The sequence below is a fragment of the Triturus cristatus genome, chromosome 4_1 (genome assembly GCF_964204655.1).
Source record: "Triturus cristatus chromosome 4_1, aTriCri1.1, whole genome shotgun sequence".
NCBI lineage: Eukaryota > Metazoa > Chordata > Amphibia > Caudata > Salamandridae > Triturus > Triturus cristatus.
The window spans coordinates 602,482,770-602,502,810 of NC_140585.1; positions in this window are offsets into that span (position 1 = coordinate 602,482,770).

Here is a 20,041-nt window from a genome sequence, read left to right on the forward strand (position 1 = left end):
GTGTCTCGGGTATCGAGTGTGACTGTAGGTGTGTCTGTGGCTGACAGGTCTGTGGCTGCAATACAAATCTCTTGAGTTGCATGCAAGTAATGGTTTTACGCTTGGGGTAATGGGTAATAAGTGTATTAGTAAATATAACAATTTACTTCCTTTAAGCAGAGGACACCATGCAATTTGAAGGACACAAATCAAGTTAGTCTAGTGGAATGCCATTAAAGTATGAGATTCAGTCTCTCCTTGGTAGAATTCTTCAGAGTGTAGGGCGAGGTTTAATATGGAATTCTTAAATAAGATTTTTCAGATAGCTATCCTATTACTTCTTTTGAGGCCACGCCTAAAACGAGTCATTGTGGGCAATTTATAGATAAAACCAAGAGAATGACATCTAAGTAGAGATGAGAGTGTTGGAGAACAATCCTGTGTTATTGCACTTTAACTCTTAACAGTAAAACACAAGCTAATACTAGCACGTTATCAGGAATAGGATGTCTCCTTTGTGTATGAACACTTTGTAAAAGGTAATAAGCATCTACATCAAAACCGGTCCTAGGATGCTTGATTCTGGTCCAGGGAAGATATGGCTTGGCAGTTCGGGCTGGACTGTTCCCATGAGGCACATGGTCAAGACTGATTTGCATATGGCCATGTCTGAACTGGGGTGGCGTGGTGAGCAAAATAACGATGGATTAAACCCAGATCTGTGACTGGGGGTGAATGTTTTGCCAATGTGCAACATTCCGTCCATCATCTTGTGTGTTTTGCTGTTCGCCCTATGTGAGAAGGGTATGCCTAGACGTGGGTCCCGTGCTCACTACGCCACTGGAGTCAACCTATCCTGCCTGAAGAGGGGTGAAACCCCGAAACTGGTCCTAGGATGCTTGATTCTGGTCCAGGGAAGACATGGCTTGGCAGTTTGGGCTGGACTGTTCCCATGAGGCACAGGGTCAAGACTGATTTGCATATGGCCATGTCTGAACTGGGGTGGCGTGGTGAGCAAAATAATGATGGATTAAACCCAGATCTGTGAATGGGGGTGAATGTTTTGCCAATGTGTAACATTCCGTCCATCATCTTGTGTGTTTTGCAATCAGCCTCTACATGACACAAATTTTCTCTCTTGGAAGGCAAGCGTCAGAATAACTTGGATTTTAAAACGTTCCTAATCAATTTAATGTGCAAATATGCAAAGCATTCAAGAGCCATGAGGTATGAACCCCATGCAGTTCCACAATGTCCTCAAAGTGTGTCTAAATGAAATATGAACCATCCTAAAGAGAGTTTGACTGTCTTGGTAAAGCAGCCATCTTTTGTAATTACTTTAATATTTAAGTTAGCCAAGGTACCCTCATGCACAGTATAAAACTATTTTTAAGATGAAACTGTCAAGGCTGGGAATCTGTTAGATAATAACAAACAAGCCAAAATTATGAATTTTGAGATCAATATTTAGGTGCCAATTCCGATCCGTTAAAACAAATTACCGTACGACTCGTATCTGTATTTTTTTACATACGAATCGTACAAGTCCAGTACAAACGGCAAAGTACGATTCGTACGTGAAAAATACATACGAATCGCTTCGGGAAAAGTCTACGAGACGTCCCCGGACAGTTTTATATACAAATCGTAAAACTGAAGTCCGAGCGCGCAAGTACGATCAGTACCGCCCGTCCGAAAACACAAGCGCATGGAAAAGGCCCCGTACGGAGCGAACTTTGTACGACCCCTACCCCGAGTACACTTGTGCCCGGGGTACGAGTCGTATGGCCCCCCCAGCCTCCCACCCCTCCCTCGTACGTCCGCACCGTACCCCCCACCCCCCGTATGTACGGACTGTACCCCCCACCCCCGTATGTACGGACCATACCCCCACCCCCCATATGTACGGACCGTACCCCCCACCCCCGTATGTACGGACCATACCCCCCACCCCCGTATGTACAGACCGTACCCCCCACCCCCACCCGTATGTACGGACCGTACCCCCCACTCCCCCATCTATACGGACCATACCCCCCCACCACCCGTATGTATGGGCCGTACCCCACCCCCCGTATGTACGGACCATACCCCAGACGTAGTCCCCCACCCGTTTATGTCTGCGCCGTACCCCAGGCGTACCCCCCACCCGCGTATGTCCGCACCGTACCCCAGGCATACCCCAATCTTCGCGTATGTACGGTCCGTACATACACGAGGATTTGGGTACGCCTGGGGTACGGTGCGGACATACGCGGGTCGGGGGTACGCCTGGGGTACGGTGCGGACATACGCGACTGGGGGTACGGTCCGTACATATGGGGGGTGGGGGTACGGTCCGTACATACGGGGGTGGGGGGCCCCCTTTTTGTCGTGCATCACAGCGTACTTGGCTTTTCCGGCACTTTTTGGCTCCCGTAAAAATATAGCCGTGCGGATTGCTGTAGGTATGAATCGTACTTGCTGGTTCATAAAACGCTGCCTGACTCCGTGCGGACGTCGCGTACGCGCTGTCCAGGATCAGAATTGTATGTATTTTTTAGCCGTACGGTGTTTTTTACGATTCGTACGGAAATTATATTTCTGTACGAATCGTACTTGCTGGTTTGTAAGGTGGAATTCCCGGGTACGAGTCGTACGGAGAAAACGCTCCGTACGACCATTCGTACCCGGGTTTTACAGGATCGGAATCTGCACCTTAATGTATTATCATGAAAATATTGGAAGCACTTTAGGGTCTGAGTCCTGTGGTCCTGGAGATATTGTGATGGCACTGAGTAATTATATTATCGTAGATTGTCGTAGATTTTTTACAAGCACATGGTGTTCATTTATAGTCTTACACAGACGAAGCTGGCAATTTACCCTTAATGCTTTTTATCTCAATCTAGCGCATAAAAAATATGGAAATTGATCCAAACAAATATTTTTTAAGTCTAGCATGGAAATATGAAAAAAGTGTCCTTTGGCCATTCCATGTATACTAGTACTATTTATTTTGGCCTTTATACTTCATTCACAGTTCAACTACATTTCTGGGAGCTTGATCAGTCCATACACATGAAAGAGATGCCTGTGTACGCTCTTCTAAGGAAAAGTAATATGTTATGTCCACCCAATTATGAAATACTTATGTTTCTGGAGGTATTTACTAAGACAACTGTGGAGGTATTGATAGCCCATTTGAAAATATGGATAACAAAAACATGCCAGATTTCATTAACATTAATTCCCTCAAGGTTTGGGGATGGTTTATCCACTTCCAGCCATACATTTGTAGCCACATATCTGGTCTGATGGGCCACAAGTCCGATTCAACATTTTTATTATTCTGTTTATTTGATAATAAAACAACATTTGATCATGAGTCAGCACCCTGAAGACCTCGAACAACCTGGAACCGCTCCACTGCATCCTGCTCAACCCCCGATGCCTCTGCACACATGCTCTGGAATTCTGGGACACCATCACCACCCTCTCCACTGGCGTTGCCTTTATCACCGAAGCATGGCTCGGTCCCTCCTCAAACCCCAACATTGCCACTACAACTCTTGACGACTACAAGATGATACACCAAGACCCAACCAACAAGCATGGCGGGAGCATCCTCATGATCTTCACGGAAACTATCCGATGCATTGCCACTAACTACGACCCCACACCCCTCATGGAACACCTCAACTTTCAACTACAGAGAAACGCCAAAACCACAATAAGAGGCATTCTTGTATATCAACCCCCGGTACCCCGGCCAGCCTTCTGTGGCGCCATCTCCAACCTCATCGACCCCCTAGCCATTGACTCCTACCACTATGTCCTTTTCTGTGATGGAGTTGTAAAAGTTTAATGACGGTTGCCTCTATCAATTCTCACCATCAAATGAGATTTACGACAATAACTTTTGATAAAAACGTGTAACATGGTTGAAAATGAAAAGCATGAGATTTTCTACTGTATCGTAAAAGCATGCAGAAATGTTTTGAAACGTGAAAATGTGAAAAAACATCAATAGAGAGGAAAAGATTATTTTCTTATGCAATGTAATCATGTGTTTGATAATCTAAACATAGATAACCTTGAAAGTGTGCTGCTGATGACTTCTAAATGTGACACATCAAATGAATGCTTACATAATGAACACTCGAAAACAGTCAACGTGCCTAGCATATGAATGCTTAAAAACATGACGTTTTTGCAGTTTTACTTTAGCATTGTGATTCAAACGTGAATTTTAAAAGTGACACACATATTAATTTGTTTGAAAATGAATAACATGCGAAACATTTAAACCTTTAAAGGAAGAATAATGAGTGAATTTAACTAAGAAAAACTGAATTATTCATATTAATGTGTGTTTTATATTAATCATAACGTGATCATGATTCAGCAAGTTTTCCTGTAGGCCTCAAATGCTTTTTTCCTCATTCAAAAAGCAGAATCTAGCAGAAGTAGTGATTTTAGATGCTGTGAGAACCTTTCATGAAGTTTCTTTCTTATACTCAAGGACTCTCTTTTGATTTAGCAACACTTGTAACAGAAATGTATCGATACAATTGCAAACCCAGTGAAAGCGTCTGGAAACAGACAGACAGTGAACAAAGTGAATTTTCTTACTTCCGAGGAAAGGATGGAAATATAAAGTTATAGAATTTGATGATTTTGCAAAAGGATTACTTCATTCTTCTGTATTTCATATTGAGGTGTTGATCACACCATGAGCAGCACACTGTGGACAACCAATGGAAACCATATGGAGTGATTCAAAGGATACTTTGTGGGCGAAAACTGAGATCTTTTGGAAGTATAATTGCCCCCAGGAGGAGAAGTCAGGGGCTGGTTGTCGTTTTCAATTTCCCTGCCTGGAATGCTGTTGGACTGAACTCAGATTTTTCTTTCAATGCCAAACCCATTTGAACTGAACCTTCCGAACTGACTCAAACCTGTACTTTGCCGGTTGATAAAGTGTGCAGGTATAACTCTTCGGTTGAAGAGTTTATGGACTCTTTCATGTGACTCATTAAGCTTCAACCCTGCATATTTGGTTTGTATAACCTAAATGCTGAAACTTGACTTTTCCTGTGTTTCTCTCTCTCACTTCTTTCCGTAGGTAACCAGCAAATGTTATTTCTTGTTGAATGTGTATGGCATTGTGTGTCTAATTGTACTAAATGATACTCATTAAATCTGATTATAAAATCTGATTTATGTTCCTGACCATTCAAATTGAGTCTTAGATAAATGGCTTACATGAGCAAACCTATTGTATTTGAGTCATTTTGGTGTGAACCTTCTTGTAGTAAGTCTCATCATTAATGATGTTTAAAGAAATGGTTGTTCGTTGTTAGTATGAATTTGGCTTTTCTTATTCCAGGTCCTCATAAGGAATTGCCTCACGTTCTCTAAATATACAAGTCCCTGATAGCTCACATAAAAGATCAATTGGAGGACCAACGGCAGTTTATTGATAAGTTATGGGCCCAGAGAGGAAATAGTCATGTTATGTTATCCGTTCTTCTATAGCGCACAGCTGCCCCAGCAAAGGGGCGTCCCGGCGCTCCGACAGGAAGAATGAATAATATATAAAACAGAGAAGCAGAAAGAGAAGAGGAGAAGCAGAGTAAGGAAATGATATCCTATGTAGTAAAATTACAGCCAGAGGGAAAAGGATACATTTTAATAGCCCTCCTGAACATGAGCAGGTCATCAAGGGCATGAATATGAGCAGGTAATGAGTTCCAAAGCCTAACCGCCAAAAGCGGAAGGAACGCCCTCCCGCTCTGCAGCATTTGAACCGTGGAACTACTGCTAGATTTTGGCCCAATGACCTCAGACAGCGAGAGGGAACATAAGGGGTAAAAAGATGTTCCAGGATCGGGGGGGAGGACAGCTTAAGGATCTTGAAGGAAAGGCATAAAGTCTTAAACTCAATCCTTTGAGCCATGGGCAGCCAGTGAAGTTTCTGGATAGTTTCCTTCGTGGAGAAGAACCTAGGTAAACCCACCAAGGCTCTGGCCGCCGCGTTCTGTACTCGCTGCATCCGGATAACTTCCGCCTTATTGGCCCCCACCAAGAGTGAACTCGCATAATCGAGCCGTGAGAGTATGGTGGCCTGGATTATCAACTGTCTAGTGGGGGCATCAAAAAATTTCAGAGTTGGCCTAAGACCCCGCAAGACCCCAAAGCAGACAACAGCCACTTTTTTTGTATGTCCACAGAAGCTAAGGGCAGAATCTAACCAGACCCCCAGGTTTTTAACCTCGGGGACCGGAATAGGGGCAGGACCCAACTCTGGGGGACACCACTGAGCACCCCAGAGATTGCACTGTTTACCAATGATAAGGACTTCCGTCTTTTTAGCATTGAGTTGTAAACAATTGGCCGTCATCCAGCCCGCCACTGCTGTTAAGCCCTCCCTGAACCTAGGGGCCTCAGAATCGGAGTCAACATTGAGTGCAACCGCCAACTGCGTGTCGTCCGCATAGGAAACCATAGTCAGGCCCCACTGTTTGGCGACCGCAGCCAGCGGTTGCACATACAGGTTAAACAGCGTGGGGCTGAGTGCCGACCCCTGAGGAACTCCCTGCTCGATGAAGTAGGGTTTAGATTTAAAAGGCGGTGGTGCGACCCGAAATGAGCGGCCTGCTAAAAAAGACCGAAACCAGTCAAGTGCTGGGCCAGAGATACCTGCCTCAACCAGATGCTGTAGAAGTATCACATGTGAGACCGTGTCAAATGCGGCACTGTGGTCGAGTAACACCAGTGCCGCAGTTTGACCGGAGTCAAGCACGGTGCGCAGATGTTCCGTCATCGCTAGGAGAGCAGTCTCCGTGCTGTGACCTGCTCGAAAACCGTTCTGGGAGGGATCCAAGATATTAGCGGTCTGAAGATGTTGAGTCAGGATTCCATTGACATAGGCCTCCGCAACCTTGGCAGCCCAAGGGAGAAGAGAGATAGGACGATAATTCTCCAGTTTAAGGGGGTCCAAGGCGGGTTTCTTCAGAATAGGGGTGACATAGGCTTGTTTCCACTTAGTTGGTACAATCCCTGAACACAATGAGAGATTAATAAGTTGGCACACAGGGGGGAAACATAAAGCAGCGGAATCACCGAACTGCGCGGGTCTGAGCGGGTCTGCAGGGGACCCGGATTTAACTTTAGCTGCCAGCATATGGAACTCGACCTCCGAGATTCCCGGAAGTGTGGATAGAGCCGCAATAGGGGTAGAGAAAAGTCTCTGTCCTTCACACTGAGGGGTGATATTAGGAAAGGAGCGATAGATGGTATGCACATTTTCCCCAAAAAAGTTGGCGAGCTCCTCACAGTGGGATGCAGAGCATATCTTGACTGCTGAAGCTCTTTTAGCCGTCAGATCTTTAAGAACTTTAAAAATCAGCTTTGCAGGATTAGAGCTGCGTTTAAACTCCTGGGAGTAATAAGCCGTACGAGTTCTGCAAATGGCTCTATGGTATATTTTAATTTTTTCGAGGTACAATATTTTTTTCTCAGCATCATAGGTTTTTCGCCAGTCTCTTTCCGCTTGTTTACATGATTTTTTTAAAAGCAATAAAGTATTATCATACCATGGGCTGGGTTCAAAAGAGCGACATTTACTCCACGTAGCAGGAATCAAAGAATCAAGTGCACGGGAAACCCAGTCACAAAAGAGATCGTAGCCAGACTGGACATCATAAAAAGGGGGATGTATGACGTTACAACGCATGCTTTTACACCGCATGCCGTTACAACGCATTTTTTACACCGCAAGATCTGTTACAACGCCAGCCTTTACAACGCATGCTTTTACAACGACGTACACTAGATGGAGTGCTGACATTAGAAATGTATAATTTACTATTCTAACTCCAGTCCACGTTGCAGTAGGGAAGGTGTTTGGATAGTAAAACTACACTATTTCTAATGTTAGCACGCCATCTAGTGCATTTCGTTGTAATAGCATGCGTTGTAATGGCATGCGTTGTAACAGATTTCGCGTTGTAATAGTTTCGTTGTAATGGTAGTGCGGTGTAAAAGTTGCGTTGTAAAGGTTGTTCACCTAAAAAGGGTCAAGTGGGTATTCGCTGAGTACCCGATGGAAGTCCTCGAGCTTAAGTTTCTTCCAAGGACGTTTAAAGACAGACCAGTCTAGGTTTGTGAAAGGAGGGTTTCTAATCACAAGGTTCAATTCCACCAAAAATGGTCTGACCAGGCTACCGGGGAGGGAGGCAGAACCTTGGCCGCAGACAGATTTGTAAAAATGGGGTCCAGGATATGACCACCTATATGCGTAGGGAGGGTGACCATCTGACTTAACTGCAGCGCCTCTAGATCTGCAAGAGTACTTCTGATGACAGGGGTATGGCAGAGGTTAAAATTGGAGGTTAAGATCACCAAGAACAGTGAAATTAGCCGAACCTATCGCGAGAGAGCTCACTATTTCAGGAAGAGCCTTTCTAAAGGCTATATCATTACCAGGGGGTTTGTAAATCAGAAGCCCAGAGAAGGTAAGGTGATGATTAATTGTAACACAATACAATTGTAACACATATTGAAATATATGTGATGTGAGTGTAAGAAAATATTTGCCCCGCTTTCCGCTGCCTCATTGACGACCTCAATTTCCATGTCAATGACCTCAATGACTATGTCACCACCCTCCTGAAGAACCTGGACAACATCAGCCTCACGCAACTGGTCACCGAACCGATGCATAAAGCCGGACATACACTCAACTCCATTTTCATCTCCAGTGACAGAATAATTTCCAGTCACATCACAGAACTCACCTCGATCAACCACGCCATCTTCCACTTTGCCATCTCTGCCACCCAGCTCACCACCACCAAGCAGCACAGCTCCTCCCTCGGCATCTGGGGAAAGGAAAAGTGAGACACAGTGGACACTGGCCATCAGCACTACTCAACCCGAGGCATCATCAGACCTTGACTAGGCCATCCAGAACTTCTCCGCATGGATCACCAAATGAGCCGACAGAATTGCAGTGGTGAAACCAGCAAAAACCAACAAAACCTCAAAACAAGCCAACTGATACACCCCAGAGCTCAGAACCACCAAGCACAACTGCCACCGACTCGAGAAACAACGGCACACCACAAGAAACCCCTCCGACAGAGCCGCTCACAAAGCAGTCCTCAGCAACTAACATCTGCACATCACGGAAGCCAAGAGAGCAGCCATCACAGCTCGCATTGATACACTGGCCAACCACACAAAAGAATTCTTCAAAATAGTCAAGGAATTCTCCAACCTGAAAGCCACAGAGAGCACAATCCATCTCTCCCAAGAACTCTGTGACATCCTATTGGACTACTTCCATAGCAAGATTGCCACCATCTACCCCAACTTCGACCCCCTAAATCACTGCTCTCAATCTCAACAGCCTCAACCAACCAGCACAGACTAGCTGAAGGATCACCACTTGGTCTCCGCTCACCACGCAGACCACCTCGGCCATCATGACATCCATCCACTCCGGGGCTCCCACCGACCCCTGCCCCCACCTTCTTTACAACCTCAGAACCAACCCAATAAGCACAGAACTTACCAGCATGATCAATAACTCCATCACCACAGAAACCTTCCTGGACAGATGGAAACACGCAGAGGTCAGACCCCTCCTAAAGAAACATTCAGCCATCCCTAGCAAACTCAAAAAGTATCGACCAATCCTCCTGCTCCCTTACCCTACCAAAGTACTTGAGAAGGCCATCAACCAACAGCTCACCGAATATCTGGAACTAAACCACCTGCTTGACACCTCCCAATCAGGAATCCGGCCCAACCACAGCACTAAGACCACACTGATCACTGCCACAGATGATAGCAGAACACTCTTCGGCCACAGAGAGACTATGGCCCTGATTCTCCTCAACCTCTTCACTGTGTTCGACACCGTATCCTACCACACCCTCATTGAAAGACTCAACATCGGCATACAGCAAAACACCCTCAAGTGGCTAGCCTCCTTCCTCACAGGATGCACATTTCACCTCTGAACCCAAGGACATCATTTGCGGCTTATCTCAAGGATCATCCCTCAGCCCCACCGTGTTCAACACCTACATTACCCCACTCGCAGACATTGTCGGATCCGACTGCCTCAACATAATTTCCTACACAGATGACACTCAACTTATCCTCTCACTCACCAGATATCCCTCCACCATGAGAACGAACTTTTGTGACACCATGAACAACGTATCCAACTGGATGAGATACAACTGCCTTAAACTCAAGTCAGAAATACTGATCTTTGTGAAGAACACTTTCACATGGGACCACAGCAGGTGGCTAGCAGAACTCGGATCAACTCCCACACCAGCAGACCATGCACACATTCTTGACAGCAAAATTACCATGAAATGACAAGTCAACACAGTCACCTCCTCCTGCTTCTATATCCTCCGCATACTTTACAGAATCTTCAGATGGATACCTGTCAACACCAGAAAGACCGTCACCCAGACCCTCGTCACCAGCCGCCTCAACTACAGTCATGGCCTAAATGCCTTTCATCTCCTCCCAGCTCCTCAGAAGGGTCCAGACCATACAGGATGCAGCAGCCAGACTCATCCTGGACCTTCCCAAACAGACCAACATCACCCCCATCTCAGAAACTCTGAGTGCACCCACCCAGCCCCAATACACTAAAGCCTGTCTGGGAGGGGGTGACACCTCCCTGAGACAGGAAACCTATTGTCCAGGCCTCCCCAGCCGGAGTTTCGGTCAGCAGCAGTGGGCCAGACTCGTGTCTGTGGCTGCAGCATCCATTTTGTGATGCTAGGGCTCTTTTAAGTTGGTACCGGGTATACCGGTACTGTCATGTCTCTCCCTCTAGAAGGGTGGGATCATACTCCCACACGTTACTGGTGTGGGGGTATGATTCCAAGGTGTTTGGCACCAAACACGACATGTTTCCGTGCAGCTAGTCCAAAGTTAGCATTTACCTTTGGGTTATAATGCACTTAAGAGTATATGGTCAGGCTGCATCACAGACAACCCCGGTGAAGAGAGTCCGAAGGCTGCAGAGGGGCTCTGCTCATGCATGGGCACCAACCTCACACAAAACCAAGCACCCTGCCTTCTGTATTGATAAGGCCTGCCATAGAGGTGACTGATAGGTTTCTATGTGCAGTGATAGGTGCGATATAGTGAACCTATATCTCTCTAAGGGGTACATGCACCATCTTACCCAGGCTGCAGTAGCAGACCTGTGGTGTCATTTTGGAGGGCTTTCCAGGGGTGGCATAATACATGCTTCAGCCCCTGATAGGCCTCTGGGGTACCTATGCCCTGGGTACATAGTATACCATATACTAGGGACTTATAAGGGCACCTTAGAACCTAACCTAAGGTACTAGGAATCAATTTAGAGAGGAAGCAGCTAGGCTAGGGTCCTGAATAGCAGGGTCCCAGCCAGACTAAATTCGAAAAACAATGTTACAGCAGCAAAAATTGGGGGCAACCATAAGAAGCAGATCCTACTCTACTACAGTGAGCAACTACCTACCTCAAATAATAATCCTCCTTCTTACACAGTGGACAAATTGTGTTTCGGGAAAACAAGCTCTATGAAAAGTAAGGTCCTCTTGATGCTTCCTATTGGACACAAGTCAATTATTTGAGCATGAGTTAGTGTGGCTTTAAGTTAGCCGGCTTTGTGATTGCGTTTTGGCCAGCAATTTTGTTGTGAAATGTCTTTCCTATGGTGTGCCTGGCAGAAGGTTGTCAGGAACTATATATGTCAATAACAATATGATTGATTGCTCTCAGAGACATCTTATTGATCGTAATGATCAAACTGATTCAGTAGATCCAAGATATTCATTTAGCTTTTCAGCTTGTGTTTACTTTACATACTTTACATTCCATTGTATTGAAAGGAAATTGAGTAGCACACAGCCCTATTTAGCTTCAGAAATGCAGCTTCTTCTTGTTGTCACTGGAGCATTCTTTTATATCATTTTAGAAGCAGATATTTAGGCTGTGATAGACATTTTATTTAGGGAGAAATATTTAAGTACGCTATTAAACTGTAGTGACACAACTGCACTTTTGAGTACAAGATCAAATTTAAAATTTGCTATGAATTCTGTTCATTGTAGGTCATGCTAGAGACAGCATTAGCTGATTCCAGCACTCATTTCATTAACACCAAAAATATATATCGAGAGAGATTTTGGGTCTGCCCCTTTCAACCATTCGATAACTTGTGTCAGCCTCTATCAGGATTGCTTAAAGAACGTCTCTTTCATCAACATCATATTTCCTTTAATTCGGCTCTGTGGAACCATAAAAGGTACAGAATAAAACATTTGATAAAAAGTACAATAAAAACATGCAAATTCATTTTCATAAGGTAACTTTGTCCTAAAAAGTATAACTCATTTTAAGGATTGCAATCCAACAATGCAAATCGTTTCATGTTTCCAAATCTATAAAAAGTAAGATAAAAGTTGTTAAAAAAAGAAACAACCTATTTAAAAAGACTTTCGAAGAAGTCAACCAAAAACGCATAAAAAGAGTCAAAACTAGAACAGCAAGGAAATCATATTCAAAGCCTAACAAAATAATCTTAAACTACACAAGGTGACAAATCTGCACAAAACATCTTACTTTTTTATAAGTGCGCTCAACCTGATATACCACATAGCCGACAGTTAACTTGCAATGGAGAACACAACAAATTCTCTAGTATTGGTTTTGAATGCCATAAGAGCTGTTTGACAATTCCTAAAGCCAAGGGGCATGCAAAGAGGAATAATTCAATATGAGGGTTGTTTTGCATAGGCCTTGTAAAAAAGTAACACATGTTAGGTATTCTCAACTGCCTGGTAGCCCATCAGGCACAGGTTGGATGTATCTCCCATTTTCATCCAGGAGCAAGCAAATGAAGCCAACGGTGAAAAACCTAATCAGAATTTTACATAGAGGGTCTGTGCATCAGGGTTAATGACATAATTCAGGTATGGCTCATAATCTGGTACTCAAGTGACAAATAGGAGTCTACCAGGCTGTCTGGGGTGGCTTCGGAAAGTTTGGCTCCTAGTACAAAGATCCAGAAGGCCGTTTTTACTTTGTCCCAAGCATCTTGGGTTAATTCAAAAATCTGCAGCCAAAAACCCTTCACCATGTTTTTTTGTGTACAAGCCCGGGAATCTTCCCAAAAGAGTGGTCATCCAATATGGCTCTCATTCAATACCTATAGGGTCCTAAGTCCTCATTAGTCCAGAACCTTCTACAATATTAAATGGGTCTCAACATAGCGATGTCAGAAAGTAATCTGAGATTTAGATCAAATATCAAAGCATAGGAGCACAAATAGATAGTCTCAAGAGGGTGTTTATAAAAGCAAATTCTAGCTTTTTCAAGCGTGCTAAGATTACAATGCACCCACAAATCTGATCTGCCCATACAGGGCTCCCCCACAGTCTTGAATCTTATATATCTGCATGGGGAAATGGCAAAAGCGGGCACCCTATTGGCAAAACTTACAATGGATCCTGCTCCTTGTTTTAAAGTAAAAACACTTTTCACTATCTGGGCTGGCCATCTATAGGATTCTTCAATTCTCGCGCCCTAATAGTCAAACATGTGAACCCTATCCAATACCTCTCCCTCAAAGAATATCTTGCACTCATTTTTATTCAGGCACTAAAGATCATATACTTTGTTTTGTTGTTGTTGATTTCCAAGCCATATTCTACACAAAAAGTTTTGAATTTGTCCAAAAGAATGGTTAGACCATGCAGAGTTTTCTACAGTAGCAAAGTGTCATCTGCAAAGAGATCTTATTTTGTAATCTCTCACCTTAGTGGAGTCATTTTCACGATTTAAGAGATAGGAGATACAGCCATTTATGTACAGATGAAATAGCGTCTGAGCAAAAAAGCACCCTTGTCTTACTCCTGTCATGATGGCAAAATCTTCCATTAGTTCCCCTGGAGGTCCCTACCTAACTCTTGCAAAATGTTCAGATTATAAAGCCCACATTAGCGACAGTAATTCCCACGGGATCCCAATTCGGTTCAGAACCTCCCAAAGTTTTGTTCTCAGGACGAGATTGAACGCAGCTCGAAGGTTCATGACAACAAGCAACAGCCCCCTATCAATATCTACTGTCTACCGAATAATTGACAGGGGCCATACAATCTGGTCGATTGTGCTAGTATCTGATCTGTAAGTGGGATAACACTTTAGCTTTGGAAATCCAGTCCCATAGTCTGGATAAAAATGTTATGTTACAGACATTTTGTATGTTATCAATCAGACTTATGGATCTGTAATTTTCTGGTGTAGATGTATCTCCCTTCTTTCCAGGAGCTCGTGTTCAGAGATTCTGCAATCAGTGCATTTGACAGAGTGTTTATTTCTGAAATTCACTACGAAATAAATCTGCAGGGAGTCTGTCCAAGCCAAGGGCTTTACCAGGTTTCTGGGACCGGATTGCAGTAGTAGTTTCTTTTTAAGTAAATGGTTTTATCTCTTCCCCAGGGGATTCTATAGTGAGGACAGACAGTCTCTAATGGCCCATTGCATACATTTTCCACCCCATAAATAGTCGAGAAATATTTTACCCAATCTTCAGGGGCAATATGGCAGTCCGGATGAGCTAAATCTCTGCGTCTGTTTTGTGTGTCCCTCAGCGTTACTGCATCCAACAAATCATCCCATATACCAGCCTCCTATTTGGCCTTGCTAGTTTTGATATCCCTGGTGTACTCCCATCTAGCTCCAGCAATCTGTATTCTTTGTTTGCTCTTCAGGGCATTTACCAAGGTCTTCTTTCCGTGTTTGCAAAATTCATTGAACCACTCACTCGATCGTGTTGGCCGATGCCCCCTTCCAATTTTGCAATCCTTCACAAGCAAATTTCCTAACTAAGGGGTTCATGCATATTGTAATCTGGGTAGGGGACAAGGCTTGACACTCAAAAATTTGCAATTTGTCCAATACTAGTCTATACATTTCGAATGGCATCTTTTGATCTAGTGTGAGTCTCCCATTTCACCTAATGTTTATTATTACTTATCACCACAAGGCTGGATAATGTGGGCAGGGTTGGGTTCTCCCTATTCCTTATCCGTGACTTGTCCCAGTCTAAAACAATAGGAAAATGGTCACTGTCAAGGCGGTCTACGACTGCCATGTCTTTTATTTTGTGCCATGCCAGTACATCGAAAAAGGATAAAATCGATATGGCTTTTACAGTTAGCCCTCAGGAACGTAGGCTTGGCAGCAGTATGTGATGGATATCAACCATTACATGTCCTGCATGCCATAGGTGACCACTATATCAATAATCTGGAGGGCAGCAGAGCTCATTTTGGGTGATTTCCTAGGGGCACAAAAAAAGGATCCCCCAACATTCATTTTCTCCCTTGACTAATTCCAAAAGGGGGTATATGGCTCAAGCGGCATATTAAAATCTTGTGCAATAATCACTTTATGGCTGAGGCCAGAATCTACCAAAAATGCTTTCAAAATTCTTAAAGTCTCAGAATGTTTGGCAAAAGGAGTTGACCTATTATAAATATTGATCAACAAATAAGGGTCCCCGACTTTGGTGTCAAGTTGAGAACTAAGAGACTACATGAATCAATATCAATTTTCTTAATGGCACACTCAAGTGATATTTTATGGTTGTGTAAGAGAAGAGTGCTCAATATTAGGGTCACTCAGGGCCCAACTGAGATGAAAGGCAACATAACAGTTTCCAAAATGAACAATCAACTCCCACCCCCCACCCATTGCCGGAAAAGGGGGTAGGAGGAAAGGAAAAGAGAGGATAGAGACCACCCCCCACCCGTCCACGGTCCAAGTTGGTGAGAGCGCGTTGGTTAGGTGATGTGACAAGCCTGGATTTCATGACCCTAAGGGGGCTGTTACTGGTATTGTGAGGCGCAGGAGACGTAAGTATCTAGGACATGACAACTCCCGAAATTCTTGTGCAAGCAATGTGAGGAAGGGCTGCCACAGGTCGCTGACGGAGGAACCCTTCCCAGCCAGAGCAAGAGAGATCTTTTCCATTCCCAGGATCTGCCAAAGTCTCTGATACCAGCCTGTGTGTGTAGGAATGCGGGGAGTATTCCAGTGAATCAGGATGTTTTGGATGGCCGTACCCGGAGCTATGGCTATCTGTTTCCCTCGTCTAGATTTGAGGGGGTAAGTGATGGGGTTAGGCACTCCGAGGAGGACGTATGCAGGTAGTGTAGGGAGTTCTGTGTCAAAATGTTTGTCTATTTCATCCAATATGTGTTTCCAGTAGGTCCGGAGATGTACGCAATCCCTTAGCACGTGTACTAGTGTGCCCCTTTCCCCACATCCCCTCCAACAGTCAGGGCTCTGTGTTGAGTCAGCTTGGTGGAGTCTCTCTGGGGTGTAGTACCAGTGATATACTAATTTGGTGAAAGTTTCAGTGAGGCCCACGTGTGTTGCTGTGTGGCGTGCCCTATAGCATGCCCCCTCCAACTCCTCAGGGGTGAGACTGTGCCCCAAGTTCCACTCCCATTGTGCCCTCCCCACATGGTGAATGTGGGAGTATCTTGCTTGTAGCATCTTATAAAGATCGGAAATCAGTTTTTTGTCCGAGGACCTCGTTATGAGCCACCGTTCATACGACGTAAGAAGTCTCACCGCTTGTGCACGGTTGTCAGGGTGCATGGCCCAGTGTCGGACCTGTAGATAGCGCATACGTTCTGTCTCTGGGAGACCGTAGTCGGTCCGGAGTTGCGGAAAGGAGATGATATCCCCTTTTGCGAATTGGAGACCTAGCGAAAGGCAACCGGCCTCCTGCCACAGGCGAAAGGATTGAGAGACCGTCCCAGGGCCAAAATCTGGTTTGTCCAAAATTGACGTGAGCAGCGAAGGGAAGGTCGTGAGATCGTGGCATGTGCATGTCTGGTCCCAGACTGTAAGGATTGTGCGTGTCACCTGCGAGGCATAGAGGTTTGGGGGCCGGTGGGTTTTCCGGAGAAATGGGATCTTCATGAGCGAGGTACCTGCCACTGCACGATCTTGGAAGAGCCAATGCTTCTCAGATTTAGCCCGTCTACATTCGACTAGATATCTAAGCTGCGTTGCCTTGTAGTAGAGTGTGAGATCCGGGATCCCGAGTCCCCCTTCATGAGGTGGGAGAAAGCTGACCATGCATTTAAGTCACGGTATGCGCCCTTGCCAAATGTAAAGTGAGAGGTCCGATTGAATCTTCTGGAGCCAGCCAGTGGGAGGTGGCAAGGGGATTTTTTGAAATAAATAGAGAATTTTAGCGAGCACTGTCATCTTTATCACCACAATGCGCCCCAACAAGGACATCCGGTGGTGTCTCCACCGTCGGAGTTCGGAGCGGATGTGGTTACGGAGGTGTGAGTAGTTGACTAGAAGCATGGCTTGCAGGGTTGGGGACAGATGTATGCCCAGGTATGGGACAGTGTCGTCCGACCAACGAAGAGGGAAGCGAGCCTGTAGGTCGGCCCGCTCCTGCGGAGATAGGGAGAGATTCATTGCAATGGATTTGGTCAGGTTGACCCTGAACCCAGAGGCCCTAGCGAAGGTGTCTAGTTCCTCCAGGAATGCGCCCAGGGCTCCCTCGGGATTCGTTAGGGTGACAAGCACATCGTCCGCGTACAGGCTGATGGTGGGAGTATCCCCCCCGAATCAGATGCCCGTGATCTGCATGTGGTCCCGAACACTCTGCGCCATGGGCTCCATATAAAGAGCGAAAAGGAGAGTCGATAGGGGGCACCCTGTCTCGTCCCCCTTTGAATTGAGAAGGGCATGGAGGTATGCCCGTTGATTCTCACCGTTGCCTTTGGAGACCGGTAGCAGTTTAAGATGTGGGTCCTCATTTTCTCCCCAAGGCCTATGCAGACCAGTACCTGTTCAAGATATGGCCAATGGACTCGATCGAAAGCCTTCTCCGCGTCGATCGTGAGGAGTATGTGATTCCTCGGTATGCGGGAGGCCTTTTCAATGAGGTGTGTGACCCGTTTCGTGTTATCGCTTGTCTGACGCTGCGATATAAACCCGGCTTGGTCTGGGTCCATTATTCCCTGCATGTAAGGGGCGAGTCGGCTTGCCAAGATGCTAGTGTAAAGCTTCAAATCTATGTTCAAGAGGGAAATAGGCCAATAGGAGGCGCATTCCGTCTTGTCTTTCCCGGGCTTGGGGAGGACGACTATCGCCGCCGCCAGCATGGGAGGAGAGGTGGCCCCAGATGTGGCGAAAGAATTAAAAAGCCGGGTGAGCAAGGGAGTGAGCGTCCCACAGAATTGTTTATAGAAGGCTGCTGTGTAGCCGTCTGGCCCGGGACGGCTTACCTAGTTTCAGGCGGTGATGGCCGAAATGACCTCCTCCGGTCTGATATCTCTTTCAATATGGGCTGCTTGGTCCATTGTCAAGGTGGGGAGATTGGCCGCATATAGGTAGGAATCGATGTCCGCCTTGTCAGGGGCTGGTCATCATAGAGTTGGGCATAAAACGTGCAGAAGGTGTCGACAACAGCTGCATCCTCAGAGCAGGTGTTGCCTGCCCCATCTCTGATTTCTTGTATACCTTCGCGCAAGCGGGCCTCGCGGAGCCTGTGCGCGAGGAGGCGGCCACACTTATCGCCGCCTGTGTAGAAGAAGTGACGTAACCGTATCAAGGCATATTCTGCTTTGTCCCAATCTAAAGCCGTCAGTTGTTTCCGGGCCACTGTGAGTTGTCGCCAAATGCGGGGAGCACCAGTTTGTTGGTGTATCTGCTCTAGCTCCCACACCTTCTGTGTCAGTTCCTCCCGCTTTGCCTTGCGGTCCACAGAAGAAATAGTGATCACCTACCCTCTAATGACCGCATTTAGAGCTTCTCAGCACGTGGAAAGAGTAGTGTCTGGTGTGTCATTGTGCGAGAGGTAGTCCTCTATTGCTCGTTGTATCTGGGTGATTGAGTCCGGCCTATGTAAGAGAGGGTCCCGGAAGCGCCAGTGTCTGGTCGGGTGGCGTATCTGTGGGAGTGCCAGCGTGAGTTCTACTGGGTTGTGGTCCAACAGGGAAGCTGTGAGTATGTCCGTGGATAGCATAGCCTCGGGAGAGCCTTAGTGCCAAGGAAGTAATCGAGCCTCGCATACGTTTTATGAGCATTGGAATAATACGAGAATGCTCATGTGTGAGGGTTTTGGTGGCGCCAGAGGTCTAGGTCGTGAAATCTGTTGCACCCAGAGTAGGATAAAGCACCCACCTGGCTCGCACGTTGTGCCGACCTGTCTAGGTCATTGTTAAATACTATGTTAAGGTCCCCCCCTAGTAATAAGTGGCGTTCCTGGGTCACAGTGGCGGCTACTAGGGCATCTAGCAGGAAGCGTTCCTGTCCCTCATTAGGGGTGTAGATTGAGCCCACCACCATAGCATGCCACCGTAAGGTAAAGTGATAGGTGAGGAGTCTACCCTTGATCTCAATTCCCTTTTGGAGTGCTTTCCCCTGAAAGGCCCTGGACACCAGGATAGCGACCCCTGCCTCTTAGGGGATGTGAAGGAGAAAAATTGGGTCGGAAAGGCGTGAGATCGAAGCCTGTGGCAGTCCCGGGGGAGGAGGTGAGTCTCCTGCTGCAGGCAGATGTCCACCTGCGTGCTCTCCAGATATGAGAGGAGTGCCTTTCGCTTAATGGGATTATTGAGACCTCTCATATTAAAAGTGAGAATTTTAAGTGAAGGAGGTGGCATCTCGTTTCGAGATATGGATCAAGACAGCGGAACTACCAGGGCACCTGAATGCTTGCGCTGGAATAAGGGCCTTGTGACGCATTGCGGACCAGGCATCCCCCAGAAATAAAGGACACCAAGAGAGACAGGTAAAGGGAAGAAAAAAGTAAAGTCCCATGAGAGTTGGAGAAGTGAAAACAAGGCGCAACTGGCACCAAAAAGGAGAGATTAAAGTGTCTACAGGTTCAATCAACAGTCCGTCATCCCAGGATGAGCCGTGAGGGGGTCCTACAGAGATTAGATGGATAGAAGAACGAGTACCCCTACAGGGAACAACAGTCGGCAAGAATAGGTCAACACTCAAACAG